Below are 24786 nucleotides of genomic sequence, written 5' to 3' on the forward strand. Positions count from 1 at the left end.
TCATGAATAGTTAACGTTGCGTTATGGTAATGGGATTGAGGCTGTAGTCATGATACCGGATCCGGGTTGGCTCAACGCAAGAAGTTAACAAGACTTTTGTGGAGTGATTGAAAAACGAGTTTTAAAGACTCTGACCTAAGTGTAGGTAAACTTCCGACTTCAACTGTATGTAGCTCAACATTTTATTTATTGGGGACAGGGGGCAGTATTGAGTAGCTTGGATAAATAAGGTGCCCAGAGTAAACTGCCTGCTACTCTGTCCCAGATGCTAATATATGCATATTAATAGTAGTATTGGATAGGAAACACTCTGAAGTTTCTAAAACTGTTTGAATTATGTCTGTGACTACAACAGAACTCATATGGCAGGCGAAGATCTGAGACAAATCCGAGCAGAGAGTGGGAAATCTGAGGTTTGTAGTTTCATTTAAGTGATTGCCTATCCAATATGCTGTGTCTATGGGGCCAGATTGCACTTCCCAAGGCTTCCAGCAGATGTCAACAGTCTTTAGAAAGTTGTTTGGGGCTTCTATTGTGGAAGGGGGTCGAATAAGAGCTGTTTCAACAAGTGGACTAGGCTGAGGCCAATCAGTTGTTTGCTGCGCGGTCACGCGGGCATGCCGTGCCTTCTTTTTCCTCTGTAATGAATACATTATTGTCCGGTTGGAATATTATTGAAGATGTATTTTAAAAAGATCTTAAGGATTGAATGTAAACATTGTTTGACATGTTTCTACAAACTGTAATGGAACTCTTTTGACTCTTCGTCTGGATTTTGCGCCCGCGCATTGTGCCTTTGAAATAGTGAACTAAACGCGCAAACAAACCGGAGGTATTTGGACATAAATTTGGACGTCATCGAACAAAACAAATATTTCTTGTAGAAGTGGGAGTCCTGGGAGTGAATTCCGATGAAGATCAGCAAAGGTAAGTGAAGATTTATAATGCTATTTATGACTTTTGTTGACTCCACAATTTGGCGGGTAACTGTATGGCTTGCTTTTGTGGCTGAACCCTGTTCTCAGATTATTGAATATTGTGCTTTTGCCGTAAAGCTTTTTTGAAATCTGACACAGCGGTTGCATTAAGGTTCTTTAATTCTATGTAAAACAAGTATCTTTCATAAAGTTTATAATGAGTATTTCTGTTACTTGATGTGGCTCTCTGCAATTTCTCCGGATGATTTGGAGGCACTTCTGAACATGGCGCTAATGTAAACTGAGGTTTTTGGATATACATATGAACTTGATTGAACAAAACATACATGTATTGTGTAACATTGAGTCCCGGGAGTGTCATCTGATGAAGATTGTCAAAAGTTAGTGATTTTTGTGACACCTCTCTTTGGTTGGAAAATGGCTGAATGCTTTCTGTGACTAGTTGCTGACCTAACTTAATGACATGTTCTGCTTTCCCCGAAAAGCCTTTTTGAAATTGGACACTGTGGTTGGATTAACGAGAAGTGTATCTTTAAAATGGTGTAAAATACTTGTATGGTTGAGGAATTTTAATTATGAGATTTCTGTTGTTTTGAATTTGTAGCCCTGCAATTTCACTGGCTGTTGGCGAGGTGGGACGCTAGAGTCCAGAACGATCCCAGAGAGGTTAAGAAACAAGGTTCATGAACTCAAAAGTTTGCTAGTAACAGATGGCATTCATATTCTGACTGATCTCTGAAACTAACTTAGAAAATACCTTTGACGATACAGTGGTAGCAATACAAGGTTATAACATTTACTGAAAATATTGAAATGCCAGTGGTGGAGGTGTTGCTGTTTATATTCAGAACCACCCTTCCTATAAACATTAGAGAGGATTTCATGTCAAATACTGTTGATGTAATATGGCTGGCTACAGGTTCATTTGCCTCACCTAAAGCCAATTCTGGTGGGAAGCTGCTACAGAACACCAAGTGCTAACAGTCAGTATCTGGATAACATGTGTGAAATGTTTGATAATGTATGTGATATCAACAGAGAGGTATATTTTCTGGGTGATTTAAATATTGACTGGCTTTCATCAAGCTGCCCACTTAATAAAAAGCTTCAAACTGTAACCAGTGCTTGAAACCTGGTTCAGGTTATCAGTCAACCTACCAGGGTAGTTACAAGCAGCACAGGAATGAAATCATCAACATGTATTGATCACATCTTTACTAATGCTGCAGAAATTAGCTTGAAAGCAGTATCCAGATCCATCGGATGTAATGATCACAATATAGTAGCCATAAATAGGAAAGCCAAAGTTCCAAAGGCTGGGCATAATATAAGAGGTCAAACAAGAATTATTGTAGTGATTCCTATGTTATTGATATAGATAATATCTGTTGATCTGTGGTGTGTAATGAGGAGCAAACAGACACTGCACTTGACATATTTATGAAATAGCTTATTCCAGTTGCTAATAAGCATGCACTCACTAAGAAAATCACTGTAAAAACTGTTAAATCCCCATGGATTGATGAGGAATTGATAACAAACTTTCAGCATGCTTATAGAGAAGGACATTCAACAAGCACAGCACTTACACAAATGACTGATGATTGGCTGAGAGAAATTGATGATAAGAAATATTGTGGGTCTGTTTTGTTAGACTTCAGTGGGGCTTTTGTCATTATCGATCGTAGTCTACAGCTGGCAAAAAGTATGTGTTATAGCTTTACATCCCCCTGCTGTATTATGGATAAAGAGTTATCTGTCTAACAGAACACAGCGGGTGTTCTTTAATGGAAGCCTCTCCAACATAATCTCGCCATCACGGTTGACAACTCCATTGTGTCCTCCTCCCAGAGTGCTAAGAACCTTGGTGTGATCCTGGACAACACCCTGTCGTTCTCAACCAACATCAAGGCGGTGGCCCGTTCCTGTAGGTTCATGCTCTACAACATCCGCAGAGTACGACCCTGCCTCACACAGGAAGCGGCGCAGGTCCTAATCCAGGCACTTGTCATCTCCCGTCTGGATTACTGCAACTCGCTGTTGGCTGGGCTCCCTGCCTGTGCCATTAAACCCCTTCAACTCATCCAGAACGCCGCAGCCCGTCTGGTGTTCAACCTTCCCAAGTTCTCTCACGTCACCCCGCTCCTCCGTTCTCTCCACTGGCTTCCAGTTGAAGCTCGCATCCGCTACAAGACCATGGTGCTTGCCTACGGAGCTGTGAGGGGAACGGCACCTCAGTACCTCCAGGCTCTGATCAGGCCCTACACCCAAACAAGGGCACTGCGTTCATCCACCTCTGGCCTGCTCGCCTCCCTACCACTGAGGAAGTACAGCTCCCGCTCAGCCCAGTCAAAGCTGTTCGCTGCTCTGGCCCCCCAATGGTGGAACAAACTCCCTCACGACGCCAGGACAGCGGAGTCAATCACCACCTTCCGGAGACACCTGAAACCCCACCTCTTTAAGGAATACCTAGGATAGGATAAGTATTCCCTCTCCCCCCCCCTTTAAGATTTAGATGCACTATTGTAAAGTGACTGTTCCACTGGATCTCATAAGGTGAATGCACCAATTTGTAAGTCGCTCTGGATAAGAGCGTCTGCTAAATGACTTAAATGTAATGTAAATGTAAATAATCCAGGTAGAATCAGGAATTCCCCAGGGCAGCTGTCTAGGTCCATTACTCTTTTCAATCTTTACTAATTAATTGCCACTGGCTTTGAGGAAAGCCAGAGTGTCTATGTCTGCGGATAAATCAACACAATGCATGTCAGCTAGTACAGTAACTGAAATGACTGCAACAGTTAATAAAGAGTTTCAGAGTGGGAGGCAAGGAATAAGTTAGTCCTAAATATATCTAGAACTAAAAGCATTGTATTTGGGACAAATCATTCACTAAACCCCAAATCTCAATTAAATATTGTAATAAATCGTGGAAATTAAGAAAATTGAGGTGACTAAACTGCTTGGAGTTACCCTGGATTGTAAACTGTCATGGTCAAGACATATCGACACAACTGTAGCTAAGATGGGGAAAGTATGTCCATGATAAGGCCCTGCTCTAACTTCATGACCCCACTGTCAACAAGGCAGGTCCTACCTACCCTAGTTTTGTTGCACCTGGATTACTGTTCAGTCGTGTGGTCAGGTGCCACAAAAAAGCACTCCGAAAAATTGCAATTGGTTCAGAACAGGGCAGCACTGCTGGTCCTTGGATGTACACAGAGAGCTGATATTAATAAGATTTCATGTCAATCTCTCCTGGCTCAAAGTGGAGGATGCATTGACTTCATCACTGCTTGTATTTATGAGAGGTATTGACATGTTGAACGCACCGAGCTGTCTGTTTGAACTACTGGAGCACAGCTCGGACACCCATGCATACCCCACAAGACATGCCACAAGAGGTCTCTTCCCTGTCCTAAATCCAGAACAGACTATGGAAGGCACACAGTACTAAATAGAGCCATGACTATATGGAAGTCTATTCCACATTAACTAACTCACGCAAGCAGTAAAATTAGATTTTTTTTTAAATGATTAAAAAACACTTTATGAAACAGCAGGGACTGACAGATCTTTTTATAAATAATTATGATAAAACGTGGGCTTAAAAATCAAGTTGAGTAATTATTTTAACATCTAAAAAAATGAATACAAAAATGAAACATCTGAGGGGGCACGTGCCCTTGTGCCCCCTATGGGCATGATGCTTCTCCGTGTACCTACCGACTGTTACAGAGAAGTCTGAAACTGAGATACAGAGATTTTTTTTCAACTTCTTGCGTCGAGCCATCCCGGATCCGGGATCGTGACTACAGCCTCAAGCCCATTACCATAACGCAACATTAACTATTCATGAAAGTCGCAAATGAAATTAAATCAATATGCTAGCTCTCAAGCTTAGCCTTTTGTTAACAACCCTGTCATCTCAGATTTTCAAAATATGCTTCTCAACCATAGCAAAACAAGCATTTGTGTAACAGTATTGATAGCTAGCGTAGCATTTAGCGTTAGCATTCAGCAGGCAACATTTTCACAAAAACCAGAAAAGCATTCAAATAAAATCATTTACTTTTGAAGAACTTCGGATGTTTTCAATGAGGAGACTCTCAGTTAGATAGCAAATGTTCAGTTTTTCCTGAAAGATTATTTGTTTAGGACAAATCGCTCCGTTTTCGCGTCATGTTTAGCTAAGAAAAAAACCTGTATCCAGGATTGTGTAAATCTATCTGCAAGCTCATTAGCATAACACAACGTTAACTATTCATGAAAATCGCAAATGAAATGAAATCAATATGCTACCTCTCAAGCTTATCCTTAACACTGTCATCTCAGATTTTCACAAATATGCTTCTCAACCATAGCAAAACAAGCATTTGTGTAACAGTATTGATAGCTATTGATAGCTAGCGTAGCATTTAGCGTTAGCATTCAGCAGGCAACATTTTCACAAAAACCAGAAAAGCATTCAAATAAAATAATTTACCTTTGAAGAACTTCGGATGTTTTCAATGAGGAGACACTCAGTTAGATAGCAAATGTTCAGTTTTTCCTGAAAGATTATTTGCTTAGGACAAATCGCTCCGTTTTCTGCATCACGTTTAGCTACGAAAAAAACCTGTATCCAGGATTGTGTAAATCTATCCGCAAGCTCATTAGCATAACGCAACGTTAACTATTCATGAAAATCGCAAATAAAATGAAATAAATCTATTTGCTCTCAAGCTTAGTCTTTTGTTAACAACACTGACATCTCAGATTTTCTAAATATGCTTTTGAACCATAGCTAAACAAGCATTTGTGTAACAGTATTGATAGCCAAGCATAGGATTATGCCTGGCATTCAGCATGCAACATTTTCACAAAAACCAGAAAAGCATTCAAATAAAATAATTTACCTTTGAAGAACTTCAGATGTTTTCAATGAGGAGACTCTCAGTTAGATAGCAAATGTTCAGTTTTTACAAAAATATTATTTGTGTTGACAAATCGCTCCGTTTTCTTCATCACGTTTGGGTAAGAAAAAAAAGAAAAATTAAGTCATTAACCTCTTACGTCCACCCGACACGCAGGCGTCCCATCTAGACATCTGGAAATGCAAATGCGCTACGCTAAATGCTAATAGTACTCGTTAAAACTCAAACGTTCATAAAAACACACATGCAGGGTACTGAATTAAAGCTACACTAGTTGTGAATCCAGCCAACAAGTCAGATTTTTAAAATGGTTTTCGGCGAAAGCATGAGAAGCTATTATCTGATAGCATGCCACACCCCAAAAGACCCGCAGGGGACGTAAACAAAATAATTAGCATAGTCGGCGCTACACAGAACGCAGAAATAAAATATAAAACATTCATTACCTTTGACGATCTTCTTTGTTGGCACTCCTAGATGTCCCATAAACATCACTATTGGGTATTTTTTTTCCGATGAAATCGGTCCATATATAGCCTAGATATCGATCTATGAATACTGTGTGATCAAGGAAAAAAACAGCGTTTCATAACGCAACGTCATTTTTTTTTTATTAAAAAAGTCAACGATAAACTTTCACAAAATACTTCGAAATACTTTTGTAATGCAACTTTAGGTATTAGTAAACGTTAATAATCTATCAAATTGATCACGGGGCGATGTATATTCAATAGCTCTTACGTCTTGAACTAATGTCAGGATATTTCAAGACCAAAACATCCTGTCGGAGACCGGAAGAAATGGGCTGTCTCTTGTTCGTTTGACCAAGAAACAAAGCCCAGGCAAATGACAAGACTGGTGACATCGTGTGGAAGCTGTAGGAATTGCAATCTCGGCTCCAGGTAATTGGGTTTACATTCAACAATACATGCAAGTGGCGCATTGATATATTTTCCAATTTTCAGTGATTAGATTTTCCTGCGCTTTTCGATGAAACACACATTCTGTTATAGTCACAGCCGTGATTTAACCCGTTTTAGAAACGTCAGAGTGTTTTCTATCCACACATACTAATCATATGCATATACTATATTCCTGGCGTGAGTAGCAAGACGCTGAAATGTTGAGCGATTTTTAACAGAATGTTCGAAAAAGTAGGGGGTAGGATCAACAGGTTAAAACTGTTATGCGGGTGAATGAGGACCCAAAAGCGACTTGGCGAAAACAGAGTCTTTAATCCAGTAAAGTAAAATACAATCAAAAAACACAACTTCCACTCGTAATGACGAGAACCGACTGGAGACTCGATCTTGAACAGCAGGTTGCCTCGGGAAGGCACTTGAACCTAGCAGACTCAGACACCTGCTCACCACGCAGCATCTGAGGGAAACACGACACGACAGGGCGATACACAAACACAGCACGGTGAACAATAGATAGGATCCGACAGGGCAGGAACGGAAAACAAGGAGAGAAATAGGGACTCTAATCAGGGAAAAGGATCGGGAACAGGTGTGGGAAGACTAAATGATTGATTAGGGGAATAGGAACAGCTGGGAGCAGGAACGATAGAGAGAAGAGAGAGCGGGAGAGTGAGAGAGGGAGGGGAGAGAGAGGGATAGAAAGAGGGAAAGAACCTAATAAGACCAGCAGAGGGAAACGAACAGAAGGGAAAGCATAATGACAAGACAATATATGACAAAACATGACAGTACCCCCCCACTCACTGAGCGCCTCCTGGCGCTCTCGAGGAGGAACACTGGCGGCAACGGAGGAAATCATAGATCAAACGGTCCAGCACGTCCCGAGAAAGAACCCAACTCCTCTCCTCAGGACCGTAACGGAAAAACGAAAAAAAAAAGGGAAACTAGGGTACTACTCTAAAAAAAAATGAGACACGGGTAGAGAACTGTAAGAGTTTGAGCTATCAGGACCAAACAGGCCAGGAGAGTGACGACTTGGGACAGACTGAGACACCGCAAGGCTAAGACCAGGACCAGGGAGAGGCGGTGGCTGAGGACAGACTGTGACACAGCAAGGCCAGGAGTAGGGGCAGGAGAGAGGCGGTGGCTGGGGACAGACTGTGACACAGCAAGGCCAGGAGTAGGGGCAGGAGAGAGGCGCTGGCTGAGGACAGACTGAGACACAGCAAGGCCAGGAGTAGGGGCAGGAGAGATGCGGTGGCTGGGGACAGACTGTGACACAGCAAGGCCAGGAGTAGGGGCAGGAGAGAGGCGCTGGCTGGGGACAGACTGTGACACAGCAAGGCCAGGAGTAGAGGCAGGAGAGAGGCGGTGGCTGGGGACAGACTGTGACACAGCAAGGCCAGGAGTAGAGGCAGGAGAGATGCGCTGGCTGGGGACAGACTGTGACACAGCAAGACCAGGAGTAGAGGCAGAAAAATACGCACAAGGGTAGACCCCATCGTCAGTATCGGAGCGCTGGGACAGAATGGCTCCCACGCCCACCCCCGACGCGTCAACCTCAACAATAAACTGTTTAGTGACGTCAGGTGCAACAAGGATAGGAGCGGATGCAAAACGCTTCTTAAAGAGATCAGAACAACAATCATACGACCGGTGAGGAGGAAGGGAGTTGGTTCTGGACCGACTGAAGACCGTGCGCAGACCATGATATTCCTCCGGCACTCCTGTCAAATCACCAGGTTCCTCCTGAGAAGAGGGGACAGAACAAACAGGAGAAATAGCAGACATTAAACACTTCACATGACAAGAAACGCTCCAGGAAAGGACAGAACCACTAGACCAATCAAAAGAAGGATTATGACACACTAGCCAGGGATGACCCAAAACAACAGGTGTAAAAGGTGAACAAAAAATCAAAAAAGAAATGGTCTCACTATGGTTACCAGATACAGTGAGGGTTAAAGGTAGTGTTTCACATAATATACTGGGGAGAGGACTACCATCCAAGGCAAACATGACCGTGGGCTCCCTAACTGTCTGAGAGGAATGTCATGTTCCCGCGCCCAGGCTTCGTCCATAAAACAGCCCTCTGCCCCAGAGTCTATTAATGCACTGCAGGAAGCTGCCGATCCGGTCCAGCGTAGATGGACCGGTAAGGTAGTACATGTACTTGACGGAGAGGACCGTCTAGTAGCGCTTATCAGTCGCCCTCCGCTTACTGATGAGCTCTGGCCTTTAACTGGACATGACATGACAAAATGACCAGCGGAACCGCAATAGAGACAGAGGCGGTTGGTGATTCTCCGTTCCCTCTCCTTAGTCGAGATGCGAATACCCCCAGCTGCATGGGCTCAACACCTGAGTCAGTGGGGAAAGACGGTAGTGTCGGAGAGAGGGGAGACACAGTTAACGCGAGCTCTCTTCTATGAGCTCGGTGACGAAGATCTACCCGTCGTTCAATGCGAATAGCGAGTTCAATCAAAGAATCCACGCTGGATGGAACCTCCCGAGAGAGAATCTCATCCTTAACCTTAGCGTGGAGTCCCTCCAGAAAACGAGCGAGCAACGCCTGCTCGTTCCAGTTACTGGAGGCAGCAAGAGTGCGAAACTCTATTGAGTAATCCGTTATGGATCGATTACCTTGACATAGGGAAGACAGGGACCAGGAAGCTTCTTTCCCAAAAACTGAGCGATCAAAACCCTTATCATCTCCTCTTTAAAGTTCAGATAATTGTTAGTACACTCAGCGCTTGCCTCCCAGATAGCTGTGCCCCACTGCCGAGCCCGACCAGTAAGGAGTGATATGACGTAGGCAATCCGAGCTCTCTCTCTTGAGTATGTGTTGGGTTGGAGAGAGAACACGATATCACACTGGGTGAGAAAGGAGCGGCACTCAGTGGGCTGCCCAGAATAACAAGGTGGGTTATTAACCCTAGGTTCCGGAGGCTCGGAAGAACCGGAAGTAGCTGGTGACACGAGACGAAGACTCTGATACTGTCTTGAGAGGTCGGAGACCTGAGCGGCCAGGGTCTCAACGGCATGCCGAGCAGCAGACAATTCCTGCTCGTGTCTGCCGAGCATCGCTCCCTGGAACTCGAGAGTAGAGTAGAGAGAATCCATAGTCGCTGGGTCCATTCTTGGTCGGATCCTTCTGTTATGCGGGTGAATGAGGACCCAAAAGCGACTTGGCGAAAACAGAGTCTTTAATCCAGTAAAGTAAAATACAATCAAAAAACACAACTTCCACTCGTAATGACGAGAACCGACTGGAGACTCGATCTTGAACAGCAGGTTGCCTCGGGAAGGCACTTGAACCTAGCAGACTCAGACACCTGCTCACCACGCAGCATCTGAGGGAAACACGACACGACAGGGCGATACACAAACACAGCACGGTGAACAATAGATAGGATCCGACAGGGCAGGAACGGAAAACAAGGAGAGAAATAGGGACTCTAATCAGGGAAAAGGATCGGGAACAGGTGTGGGAAGACTAAATGATTGATTAGGGGAATAGGAACAGCTGGGAGCAGGAACGATAGAGAGAAGAGAGAGCGGGAGAGTGAGAGAGGGAGGGGGAGAGAGAGGGATAGAAAGAGGGAAAGAACCTAATAAGACCAGCAGAGGGAAACGAACAGAAGGGAAAGCATAATGACAAGACAATATATGACAAAACATGACAAAAACGCAAACTTTTTTCCAAATTAACTCCATAATATCGACAGAAACATGGCAAACGATGTTTAGAATCAATCCTCAAGGTGTTTTTCACATATCTATCGATGATAAATCCTTCGTGGCAGTTGACTTTCTCTTCTGAAGAAATGGAACGTGCATGGACCTAAAGATTACACAATAATTTTGACACAGGACACCGGGCGGACACCTGGTAAATGTAGTTAGTCTCTTATGGTCAATCTTCCAATGATATGCCTACAAATACGTCACAATGCTGCAGACACCTTGGAGAAACGACAGAAAGGGCAGGCTCATTCCTGGCGCATTCACAGCCATATAAGGAGACATTGGAACACAGCGCCTTCAGAATCTGGGGCATTTCCTGTATGAAACTTCATCTTGGTTTTGCATGTAGCATTAGTTCTGGGGCACTCACAGATAATATCTTTGCAGTTTTGGAAACGTCAGAGTTTTTTCTTTCCAAAGCTGTCAATTACATGCATAGTCGAGCATCTTTTTGTGACAAAATATCTTGTTTAAAACGGGAACGTTTTTTATCCAAAAATTAAAAGAGCGCCCCCTATCTCGAAGAAGTTAAACATGGAAGAAGCGTATAGAAAATGCTACATAAACTGATGCATGTCCTTTTTTGCAGCTAACTCTCACAGTCTCACCTCAGAATTAGACATTAATGTTCCTCAAGCGTAAAATTTCTAATTTGTTCCAAATGTAAAATTTCGAAGATAAGGGTTAAGTTTGGGGTTAGGCTTAAAAAACATACAAAAAACAACTTTCTACTGATGGATTCAAACATGCAACCTTTGGAATCTGATGCTTACGCCCATCTGCCATCCCATCCACAATGCCTTAGCAAAACCAAAACCTACTTGAAGGTAAGAGAGCTCACTGTTGCCCCTAGTGGACGGTTTCCACGTCATCTCCCGAGAACCTCGGACATGGATGGACGTCGAATACTGACTTGTATCACAGGTGACAGTTGTTTTGGCAACGTCATGCACGTGCGTGAGAGAGTGAATGTATCAGTGTCTGTGGTAACAATGAGGTAGCCTAGTAAACTAAGGGCACCACCTATCATCCACATGTGCGGTTGGGCATTTGAAAGAATGTCTGTGTTCAAGTAATCTCATGAAAATAATTTTGAGTACTCAAGTACTCGCATGATAGCAGGGAACGGGTCTGAAGGCAAAAAAGATTGCAGTATGCTATCGGGTTGTTCCAATTACTGTTTCTGATATACAACTGAAAACAAAATGTAACATATTTTAACTGCATTTGACATACTCCACAAATAGTAAACACATCTCAGTTTGTCAGTGCTTGTGAATTTAACCAGGTAGATACTGTACATAGGGAAGCAGCCTATAAGGTGCAGGGTTGAATAACCGCGTGGTAGCCGGCTACTGATATTTAACAGTTTGATGGCCTTGAACCTGTTTTTCAGTCTATTGGTCCCAGCTTTGATGCACCTACACTGACCTCACCTTCAGAATGATATGGGGTGAACAGGCTGTGGCTCGGGTGGTTGATTTCCTTGATAATCTTTTTGGCCTTCCTATGACATTGGGTGCTGTAGGTATCCTGGAGGGCAGGCAGTGTGCCCCCGGTGATGCGTTGAGCAGACCACACCAACCTCTGGAGAGCCCTGCGGTTGCAGGCAGTGCAGTTCTCATACTATGCAGTGATACTGCATCTTCGGATGGGGCCACAGTGTCTCCTGACACCTCCTGTCTCAGCCTCCAGTATTTATGCTGCAGTAGTTTATGTATCGGGGGGCTAGGGTCAGTTTGTTATATCTGGAGTACTTCTCCTGTCTTATCCGGTGTCCTGTGTGAATTTAAGTATGCTCTCTCTAATTCTCTCTTTCTTTGTCTCTCTCGGAGGACCTGAGCCCTGCTTACTTACTTACTAACTTTATTGTCCCCATGGGGAAATTTTCTCGTTTTGTTTTTCCTGCTGAGGGGTGCCCTATACCTGCGCCCAGAGGGGTGTAAATTCAAAGTCCAGGTACAGGGGGTGACTTGGGTATAAAATGATTTTGTGAGCCTTACGGAGGGCCCTGACCTTAAAGATCTCATCCAGGCCTGTCTGTTTGACTCCAAGTACCTTGCTTGCTGTGGTGATAATCCTTCTCAGCATGTTTCTCTGGCTGACAGTGGCATTGCCAAACCAACAAACAATACAAAAATGTAAAATACTCTCAATAAAGGATTTGTAAAACAGAGTCAGTATATAGTAGGGTCTATATTAAAAGAACCCAACTTTTTTAGAAAGTACAGTCTCTGTTGGCTCTTTTTGTAGATCAGGTCTGTACATTTACTCCACTTACCATCCGACACATGGGGACCTATTTTGACTCGCTGTGAGCGTTGGCTCAGGAAGTCCAACAGCCACAAAACCAGCCCCCCATCTAAGGAGAAGTCCCGAATGAGTCTCTGTGCCAGAATGTAAGGGTGGATTGTGTTGAAGGCAGAAGAAAAGTCAACAAACAGAACCCTGACATGGGATTTGGCACCCTCTAGATGTCTATAGACCATGTTAGGGAGGGTAAGAATGGCATCATCAACTCCTCTGCGAGGCTGATAGGCAAACTGAAATGGGTCGAGGAGATTCTGGGTGACACTGAGAATATGACTTTTCACAATTTTCTCAAGGCATTTCATTACTAAGGATGTCAAAGCGACAGGGCGGTAGTCATTCAGCACAGTGGGATTAGATGCTTTAGGAATTGTTATAATTATTGAGTTTTTCCACAATACTGGCACGTGTTGCTGGTCAAGTGAGGATTGGAAAATGTCTGTAAAAACACCAGCCAGTTGTTCAGCACAGTGCTTTAACACATGTTCACTTATTTTGTCTGGGCCTGGGCTTTTGTATGTGTTACATCCCCTGAACAACTTTAGAAGATCAGACTGTTGAACAACAACTCTCTCAAACATTTGTAATGGTGCTTCCATTTGCTTTACCTCAGACACAAAGATGTCTGATTCAAATCTTGAGAAGAAAACATTCAGTTCATTAGCCATGTTCTGGCCCTCATATCTCCCAAGGTCAGCAGTAGTTTCCCCCCTGCCTATGTGGGGGGCGCTAGCCATGGTTTTAATCCCTTGCCAGGCCACCCTTGAGTTTCCTGAGGAGAGGGTCCTCTCCACCCTTTGCTTGTATGCCTCCTTGACCACCAGTATCTCTCTTTTGATCTCACGTTGTACATCTCTTAAAGCCTGTCTATCACCCCCTGCATATACTGCCTTCTTCCTATCATGTAGTGATTTTAGATGTTTTGATACTCAAGGCTTGTTGTTAGGGAAGAATTTACAGGTCTTAGTTGGCACAACTGACTCAACACAGAAGTTTACATAGTCTGAAATAACATCTGTGAGTTCATCCAGATCAGAGCTGCTGTCCTCAAATACCTCCCACAGTGTACAGTCAAAACACCCCTGGAGTGATACCCTTGTCATTCCAGATCTGGACAGTTTTAACTGTGGGTTTCTCCCTCTCCAGGAGCCGACAGTAGGTTGGCCTGAGGTAGACCACATTGTGGTCTGATGTCCCCAGGGGAGGTCTGGTGGTGGCAGAGAACGCCTTTGGTATTGTCCCATAGCACAAGTCAAGAGTCCTATTTTTCCTAGTGTGACATTTCACATACTGATGGTATGTGCACAAGACTTTGTGCAAGGTACAGTTGTTAAAATCCCCTAAAATAAATTTGGGTGCATCGGGGGAGATGGATTCCAGTTTCTGTGACAGATTATAAATCATCTCTGATGCCTTTGTTCTATTAGCTTTAGGTTGAATGTACACAACGGTAACAAACAATTGGGGGAACCCCAGGAACAGTAAGGTCGCAGTGACACAGAAAGCAGTTCAATGTCGGGGGTACAGAGTCTCTCTCTTACCAGGATCGATTTACACCACTGGTCCCTGACAAGCAGGCAGAGGCCCCCGCCGTGAAGTTTCCCTGTGACTGTCAGATCACGGTCTGCTCTGACCAGAGCGGACCTGCTCCACTTCTCAGTCCAGTAAACGCCAGCAAACAGGCCTCCTGATATTCGTGTTGGAAGCGCAAATTCGCTGACAACTCATCCGCTTTCCCCCTCAGTGACCTGGCAAGGTGGTGGGTAAGGGAAGTCTGTTCTTACATTTTAAAGTCTTTGTCTGATTACCCCGCATTTTCCACGTTTGCATTTGGGTTTGTAATCCACTCGCAGACAATCGGGTATTAGATGGGCCATTAGGATATCCATCGCGTTCGTATTTGAGTTGCATTGTAGTAAGAACTCTCTGCTGTACTGCAATCCGCTGCCAGCAGCATTTTCATTATTTAGTCTGTTCGTAGTGGGTATGAACACGATCAACAAGATCAGTCCAACACCCCACCACTATAAATCCATGGTTGGCAGATTGTTTGTAAACTAAGTGTACAAATTAAAAACATAAAATAACGCCACACCAAACGTCACACACACTGCAGGTCGCAACAGAGCTGCGCACCTCCTCCTGCGGCTTTGTCTGATGACCCATGAAGCACAAACACACACACTAGGACCATGCCTCAGGACTACCGGGCATGATGATTCCTTGCTGTCCCCAGTCCACCTGGCCGTGCTGCTGCTCCAGTTTCAACTGTTCTGCCTGTGGCTATGGAATCCTGACCTGTTCACCAGACGTGCTACCTGTCCTAGAAGGCTGAGCTATAGTCGATGAACAGCATTCTTACAAAGGTATTCCTCTTGTCCAGATGGGATAGGGCAGCATGCATTGCGATAGTGATTGCATCATCTGTGGATCTATTGTGACAGTGTGCAAATTGAAGTGGGTCTAGCCTTTTAAATGTAAAGTCCCCATATTAGATTTTTTTTCCCAATTCAGTCTGTTATGAGAATGGTAGCCCATATCTGAAAAAGCAGGGTATCTGTGGAAAGCTGAGTATCTTGGCTATTGGTCTGTGCATACCATATATGGGCATAAAAGTGTATAAGGGCAGGCCGAGCCGATGACCTCATTTCAAGATGGCTGCTACCTACATTCGGGTTAGTGTTATGGAGCATAAACAAAATAAACACTGAATATGTCGATTCACACCGAAAGCCGGGACTCCACAGGCCATGATGTCTTATTTATCTGCCTTTGACTTACCGTTATTGATCACCAGCCCCGAGAGTCAAATTTTTTATTTTACACAACATTTTCACCAAGTGTACAAATTAAAAACATAAAATAACGCCACACCAAACGTCACACACACTGCAGGTTGCAACAGAGCTGCGCACCTCCTCCTGCGGCTTTGTCTGATGACCCATGAAGCACAAACACACACACTAGGACCATGCCTCAGGACTACCGGGCATGATGATTCCTTGCTGTCCCCAGTCCACCTGGCCGTGCTGCTGCTCCAGTTTCAACTGTTCTGCCTGTGGCTATGGAATCCTGACCTGTTCACCAGACGTGCTACCTGTCCTAGACTTATTATTTGCTGGTCATTTATGAACATTTGAACATCTTGGCCATGTTCTGTTATAATCTCCACCCGGCACAGCCAGAAGAGGACTCATAGCCTGGACTCATAGCCTGGTTCCTCTCTAGATTTCTTCCTAGGTTTTGGCCTTTCTAGGGAGTTTTTCCTAGCCAACGTGCTTCAACACCTGCATTGCTTGCTGTTTGTGGTTTTAGGCTGGGTTTCTGTATAGCACTTTGAGATATCAGCTGATGTACGAAGGGCTATATAAATACATTTGATTTTTTTATACAGCATGACAGGATGCTCTCAATTGTGCATCTGTAAATGTTTGTGAGGGTCTTAGGGGCCAAGCAGAATTTATTCTGTTGCACCTACTTCACCACACTGTCTGTGGTCCCGTCGATGTGGATAAGGGCATGCTCCCTCTGCTGTCTCTTGAAGTCCACGATCAGCTCCTTCGTATTGTTGACGTTGCGGGAGCGGTTATTTTCCTGGCACCACTCCGCAAGGGCCCCCTCCTCCTACCAGTAGGCTGTCTCGTCATTGTTGGTAATCATGCCTTCTACTGTTGTGACATCTGCAAACTTGATGATTGAGTTGGAGGCATGCTTGGCCACGCATTCATGGGTTAACAGGGAGTACAGGAGGGGGCTGAGCACAAACCCTTGTGGGGCCCCTGTGTTGAGGATCAGCATTGTGGAGCTGTTGTTTCCTACTTTCACCACCTGGGGGCAGCCCGTCAGGAAGTCCAGGACCCAGTTGCATAGGGTGGGGTTCAGACCCAGGGCCTTGAGCTTAATGATGAGCTTGGAGAGTACTATGGCATTGAAGGCTGAGCTATAGTCGATGAACAGCATTCTTACAAAGGTATTCCTCTTGTCCAGATGGGATAGGGCAGCATGCATTGCGATAGCGATTGCATCATCTGTGGATCTATTGTGACAGTGTGCAAATTGAAGTGGGTCTAGCCTCTTAAATGTAAAGTCCCCATATTTGATTTTGTTTCCCAATTCAGTCTGTTATGAGAATGGTAGCCCATATCTGAAAAAGCAGGGTATCTGTGGAAAGCTGAGTATCTTGGCTATTGGTCTGTGCATACCATATATGGGCATAAAAGTGTATAAGGGCAGGCCGAGCCGATGACCTCATTTCAAGATGGCTGCTACCTACATTCGGGTTAGTGTTATGGAGCATAAACAAAATAAACACTGAATATGTCGATTCAAACCGAAAGCCGGGACTCCACAGGCCATGATGATGTCTTATTTATCTGCCTTTGACTTACCGTTATTGATCACCAGCCCCGAGAGTCAAATTTTTTATTTTACACAACATTTTCACCAATCAGCAAACATCTTCCAAAGTAAGCTTCGATTTGGTCTGTGTTTGAGTTATAGGTACATGGGGGTTATGACTTAATGCATGACTTAGTGGTAACATTGAATGTCCACCGAGTGACTATATCAATGGGGGGCAAAGTACGACCCGCGGGCCTGGGCACTTCAATCTAGCCTGCGAGACATAAAAAAATAATAATAATAATAGTTATACTAATAGAAAATACTTTTTTCTCCCCAATTTCGTGGTATCCATTTGGTAGTTAATGTCTTGTCCCATCACTGCAACTCCGTACGGACTCGGGAGAGGCGAAGGTCGAGAGCCGTGCGTCCTCTGAAACACCAAGCCGCACTGTGTCACGGCCGTTGAATGAAGAGGACCAAAGCGAAGTGTGGTGAGTGTACATTTTCTTTATAAGAATGAAAAGACGCCGAACAAAACAATAAACACTATAAAACAAACCGTGAAGCTACAGGCTATGTGCCATAAACAAAGTCAACTTCCCACAACGACAGGGGGGAAAAAGGGCTACCTAAGTATGGTTCTCAAGCAGAGACAACGATAGACAGCTGTCCCTGATTGAGAACCCTACCCGGCCAAAACACAGAAATACAAATAATACAACATAGAATACCCACCCCAAATCACACTCTGACCAAACCAAATAGAGACATAAAAAGGATCTCTAAGGTCAGGGCGTGACACACTGCTTCTTAACCCGGATCCCAATGTGTCAGAGGAAACACTGTACACCTGGCGACCGTGTCAACATGCATGCACCCGGCCCGCCACAGGAGTCGCTAGAGCACGATGGGACAAGGAAATCTAAGCCTGCCAAACCCTCTCCTAACCCGGTCGATGCTGGGCCAATTGTGCGCCTCCTCATGGGTCTCCCAATCATGGCCAACTGTGACACAGCCTGGGATCGAACCCGGGTCTCTAGTGATGCCTCAAGCACTGTGATGCAGTGCCTTAGACAGGAGGCCCCCTCAAATTGTTTTTTACAAAAAATTGGTCCCCCCAAAAATGCAGCGTTGAGTTTCAAAATCCCGGTGTGGCCTGAGTCCCGGTGTGGCCCTCAAGCCAAACCGTTTGCCCACCACTGAACTATATCTTTGCGCATCAAAAATATTACGTTGCCTGCTTACGCACCGTAGGCATGCATTACACAGTGGATTGGCTGCTATGGCACCTTGGCAGTCTTGTAGCCAATGAGAAAAGGTTTCCAGGGATATGCAGTTGACCTGGGTGGGCCTAGAACCTTTCAAGGGTAATGCGAACTATTGCTACCTAGCTCAGAGAAGGCAGCTATGAATAAGTATACCGACATAGAAGCTTTTAATAAAATACTGGTCGGACTCGGATCAGAAGAGCAATTTGGACAACGAGTATTTCGACTCAGTTGATGAAGATTTCTTTCTGGAAGGATTGGATCCACTTTTAGATCTGTATGTAAATTATTTTCAGGACTTTATATAGCTAATTTAGTATATGTATTTCATTTTTTATAAGTTGTCTGCTTTTTGTGCTTTGGATTCAGTTTACATAGGCCCATGTGTCATGCCCTGACCTTAGAGAGCCGATTTATTTCTCTATTTGGTTAGGTCAGGGTGTGATTTGGGGTGGGCATTCTATGTTGTCTATTTCTTTGTTTTTGGCTGAGTATGGTTCCCAATCAGAGGTAGCTGTCTATCATTGTCTCTGATTGGGGATCATACGTAGGCAGCCTTTTTTCTGTCACGAATATTAGCGAAGGTGACTCCCCTTCTTGTTCGGGTGGTGCTCGGCGGTCGTCGTCGTTTCGTGCGGGCTTGTTCGTCTGTTCAGTGTTTGAGTGTATTTTGTTTACATTTTGGGTTTCGCGCTGTCCGTTTATATTTCTGTTCATTTGTTTTCCTACTTTTGTTCATGTTATATTTCCTGGACATTAAAGCGTGTTTTTTCCCACATCTTTTGCTCTCTGCGCCTGACTCCACACCTCTTCACTCATTTAGCGGAACATTTTCCCACTTTCTGTTGTGGGATCTTGTTTTTGTTAGTTGCTGGTTTAGTGCTACAATACTTTATGTGTCATTTATTATTTCTTGTTGTTTTGGTGTTCATTTAATAAATTCAAAATGTAAGCCTACCTCGCTGCACCTTGGTCTCATTCCGACGTCAGCCGTAACACTATGTAACAAGTGGTTTGAACGTTATAGTAGTTATTGTCTCTGTTTCGTATTAGTCCACTGTTTGCTGTTCTAAGTTTCATCCTTTGGAGAGGCCACTGAACTCTCATGGCCTTTAGAGAGATCACTAAACACTCATGGCCTTTGGAGAGATCACTAAACTCTCATGACCTTTGGAGAGATCACTAAACACTCATGGGCTTTGGAGAGGCCACTGAACTCTCATGGCCTTTAGAGAGATCACTAAACACTCATGGCCTTTGGAGAGGCCACTGAACTCTCATGGCCTTTAGAGAGATCACTAAACACTCATGGCCTTTGGAGAGATCACTAAACTCTCATGGCCTTTAGAGAGATCACTAAACACTCATGGCCTTTGGAGAGGCCACTGAACTCTCATGGCCTTTAGAGAGATCACTAAACACTCATGGCCTTTGGAGAGATCACTAAACTCTCATGGCCTTTAGAGAGATCACTAAACACTCATGGCCTTTGGAGAGGCCACTGAACTCTCATGGCCTTTAGAGAGATCACTAAACACTCATGGCCTTTGGAGAGATCACTAAACTCTCATGGCCTTTAGAGAGATCACTAAACACTCATGGCCTTTGGAGAGATCACTAAACTCTCATGGCCTTTAGAGAGATCACTAAACACTCATGGCCTTTGGAGAGGCCACTGAACTCTCATGGCCTTTAGAGAGATCACTAAACACTCATGGCCTTTGGAGAGATCACTAAACTCTCATGGCCTTTAGAGAGATCACTAAACACTCATGGCCTTTGGAGAGGCCACTGAACTCTCATGGCCTTTAGAGAGATCACTAAACACTCATGGCCTTTGGAGAGATCACTAAACTCTCATGGCCATTGTTAATTTGTGGTCCTCACCTCTGCCTCTGACCCAAAGTGTAACTGTTTGCATTGTGTGTGTGCTTCACACCTTCTATGTGAGTCACTGTTCAGATAAAGTTTAGGCTTGGTGTTTTTACTTTACAGCAGTGTTGTTTTGTAAATTTAGCCAATTGTAATTCTGTGTGTGTTACAACAATATATCCCTTTATTTTATTCGCCACGGAGTGGAGGATGCAAAGTATTTGGATGATGGCATTTGGGAGCCACCCGCTTGCTGGGGAGTCGTGGCTGATAGGCTACTACCAGGTCCTCGACAAGACTGGGAAGTGGTATAAGACTTTTGTTTACCTCTTTGTGGACATTGCTACAGCACTGTAAATGTTTTCATTCCCCACAAGCAGGTGGCCAAAGCAAAAGGTCAAACCCTTCTCTCCCAGTTGGCCTTCTGAGAGCAGCTGGTGATGGAAATGGCTGGATTGGGGGCCCACAGCAACCATCACAAGACCCCCCCCCCCCCCCCCACTCAAGGTGAGTGCACATGCCAAAAGACAAAAGGAAGAACTGCAAGCATTGCACAAAACAAAGGGGGGTGGGGGATGCCAGATCTTCTGTCCAAAATGCCGGTTCGCCTTTTGATTCCTGGCAGAGAGGGACTGCTTCAAAGACTGTCATGACATGCACAAGCTACGGTGAAAGTGTAATCTAATCATCTACACCTGGGATGAAAAGCAAACACGAATGCCATTTGTAAAGATTTCAGGTTATTTCTATTTTTGCACCGTTTTTAGTGAAGAACACATGTGTAACCAAGTTTGTGTTTGATACGACATTTGATGTATATCTGTTGCTTTTATATTGTTTTTGTAAACAGTTCATTTGTATGTGGGATATGCCTAAGCTAAACGTTTGGGCACTTTGGAGAGGTTGAGCAGCGTTTGAGAGAGGTTGGTGTTGTAGAAATGTTGTTGTTTTTATAGTGGACAATAACTGTAAGGCACATCCAGTGTGCAAAAACAGTGCAATTACCACATTCTGACACGTTGGAGAGGACACTTGAATGTACCCTGGATACCCCACGACATCACCACAATGTTTGAGTGAGGTTGATATGGTAGAAATTGTGTTTCTATACTGAACAAATAGCATTTAGGGATTGCAAATATGTAATAGCACTGCAATTATCTAATTTACAGACATATGCCACTTTAGGGACACTTGGAAACATCCCGTGACCACACCTGACACCACTTACTTAAACATCTGCCCATTTCTAGTTTTTAGGTCTATCAATCCCATTGTTTTCCTAATAATGTTCACATGTTGTGGAAGCCATCTGATGTGTTTCCCGCTCTGGGAATCAATAATTCACTTATAGCTTGTCAATGAAATATGTTATTTTGTTTGTGCTTGATCTTGTGTATTCTGAACTATGTAGTGCCTATCTATCTTCTGATCATTTCCTCATAATCTCCCAGGTGTCTTCTTTCCAAATATACCAGGTTTTGGCATGTCTGAATCATGTAATTACACACGAATAGCAGTTACTTTTGGGTATGTCTATTTAGGCGGAAATCTACATTTTGCCAATACTTTTAAGAGGCTCGGGTGTCAGGAAAGGTGGAGGTGATATGATCCTTAAACTAGCCTCTCAAAGCACTTCATGATTTATTGGGTCTGTGACATTCCGCCCAATCTCACCATACTCAGCGAAAAGCTGTTGAAGAGGGAGTGACAAGTAGAATACAATCTACAAACAGCTTCTATCAAGTAATGATACCTTTTTTCCCCCCGAGTGTTATCAGTACTACCAGGCCTTGATTACAGAAACAACAACAGCCTAGCGAAGTCGAAAATAAGGAACTTCAACTCCCTTGAATTTGAGCGTGACTACATTCTTCCAGCCCTTGCCTTCAGCTTCCCTCATCTTCATTGTTTTTACAATGATTAGAAAAAGCTATCAATCCAATATTGAGATCTTTTGAAGAATTTGCACGTAAAGCCCTACCTTTCAATCGTTGTCACGTATCAGTATTGAAGATCCAGCAGTGGCAGCATCAACAGGTCTGGCTGGTAATGTGTTTGGCAGGTACAGCCCTTCCTTATTACATAGTTATTACATACACTTGTCCTGGACTCCTGGGTGAAACTTGCCCAGTATCCAACCAGACACGCCTGTTAGAGTTTCTGTCTATGTGGTTGTAACACCCCCCCCCCCCCCCCGAAAATCTCTGTCTGCAAACTGCTATTACACTATACTACACTATAGTGTACAACTATTAGCTAAAATGTAAACCCCTTGCCTGTTCACAGTAGCAATTACTATGATTTAAAAGGAACAACAGTAGAAAAGATCAGTGCTTGATTTTAAATCTATTTTGATCTATTTAAAACATGATTGAACATGTATCTTTGCAATCATGAGTAATCTGTTATGACACAGTCATACACATAGGCGTATCTGATAAGTGAGCCTAAATAAAAAACATACATGGTCATATTACTATAGGGTTCATCCCTACACCAGAATATGAATGTACTGTACATTTTCCAATTGACAATAAGGGTCCGGTTTGGAAACGTGATGTTCATTATTTTCATGTGAATACGCTATCAATGCTGTAAAAATGTTCTTCCTTCTTCAACACTATTCATTTAGCTTTGGGAGCTTTCTGTATCCTCTGACGTGTATATCAATACAGCAAAGAAGGCAGTACCAAGAATAATGTATCTGTACACACTATCCTTCAGAAAGGACGGTGTCCCTATCGGATTTAAACGTTGCACTTTCCACAGTTATGCTTGAGTGGGATGATGAGAGATGATGGGAGGAGTATTACTTTACATGTATTTTTTTTTATGTGATATCAAATCGAAATCATGGAAATTGTTATAGGCTAGTCATTGTTGCTTACCAGCAGCAACATGCATATGAAATAATTATATAATCCATAAAACCTCTTTCTTTTCTTTACATTGTTAAGGCTTTTCTATCCTAGCATATTTTCTCTTGTGATGTTTTGGTATGTTACGATACGAATAATTATTTTGGATTATTTAGTTTCCCCCTCTTTCCCCCTCCAGTGGACATGTTTTGAACTACAGCGGAGTTTTGTGACTTACTGAGCCTGGAGAGCTGGAGGCTGGCACACTGCTCTCCAGGCTTTTTCCTACCCCCATTAATTTATTCATACTTGTCACTGATTGGCCAATACACTCTTTGGTGTACCCAGGTCTAAATCAAGAATGAAAATTAGCAGTACATCTCCGATTAAAAGTCAAACGCAGTGCACATGTCAACAGTGGGCTTTAGATTGAATCCCAGTCAAAATTAGGGTTGGACTCAACCCATATCGCAGAAGTATTGCAGAAGATCCGTGTTAAATCTAAAGGTAATTTCCGATTGAGCTGACACATGCAGTGTTTACCGTGAATACAGTCTCCGCAAACACGGGGACATTGCCTTTAAATTTCAATCGAGCTATAACGCTGTTCTTCTGCGATAATTCAGCGATACAGCTGGAATCCAGCCCTTAGTCTCAGAAATCCCAGACCTAGGGCAACAGCACTAGGGACTCGATTCAAACAGATCCGCTTTAGCAGATACCCGCATAGAGGATGATATGGCGGTTTCAGAGGTGGATCTACATTAGAGCTGTCAAATCCACATGTTGCTCTTGGCATTAGCATATAGCCTACCGAAAGAGGATAGTGATCTGATTTAATTGAATCTAGGCCTAGGTCTGGGTAACATGGTGGATTTTCTGGGTCACTTCGAAAGGGTAGAAACAACCATGTCAGGGGAGGGAGGGTGCTCTTCAGAAGGACAACTCTTCCAACAAATTAGGTAGGTTGGACTAAAAATGTGAGCAGGAATTGTGAAACATGACAGAGACGGGCACAATGCAGATGCAGATAGCTAGGCTAATTATAGCCACAGCCAGTCAGTGGTTGAAAGCTTGTAATGCTAACATTCTCTGCCACGGCTAATGACGTGAAATACTCTCATTGAAAATATCCTCAGGGAGTGCCATTTAGCTAGCTACCGATTTTGTGTCCATTGAGGATGTTTATGTCAGGGCACAAACGGGTAAGGGTCTGGACAGATTTCCTGCAAGTCCATTTCCGCCTTGACCAACCAACGCTTGTACAGTACCTGTGCAGATGTGCATGAACTTTTTTAACATTGTGAGCAGTAACCCGTCTGCCTAGGGGGACTAAGATCCGCGTTTAAGAGCAATATAATAAAAAATAATGACAGGTACTATATTACCATAAGGACCCATTCATTTGGAAAAATATGCCTGAAACACCTTGGAAACATTCCAATTAATCTCTTACAATGGTATCCCATGGTCTGCATTATATTTTTGAAAAGTCACTTTATGTAAAGGATAATCAAGAGGGGTTATTTGTTCTATGCATTATTTTCCAAAGAAGCATTGACCCATGAGTTGAGTAGCCCGCTTATACCATGGCTATAATTGAACAA

This window comes from Oncorhynchus gorbuscha, linkage group LG10 (assembly GCF_021184085.1).
Source record: "Oncorhynchus gorbuscha isolate QuinsamMale2020 ecotype Even-year linkage group LG10, OgorEven_v1.0, whole genome shotgun sequence".
NCBI classification, from domain to species: Eukaryota; Metazoa; Chordata; class Actinopteri; order Salmoniformes; family Salmonidae; genus Oncorhynchus; species Oncorhynchus gorbuscha.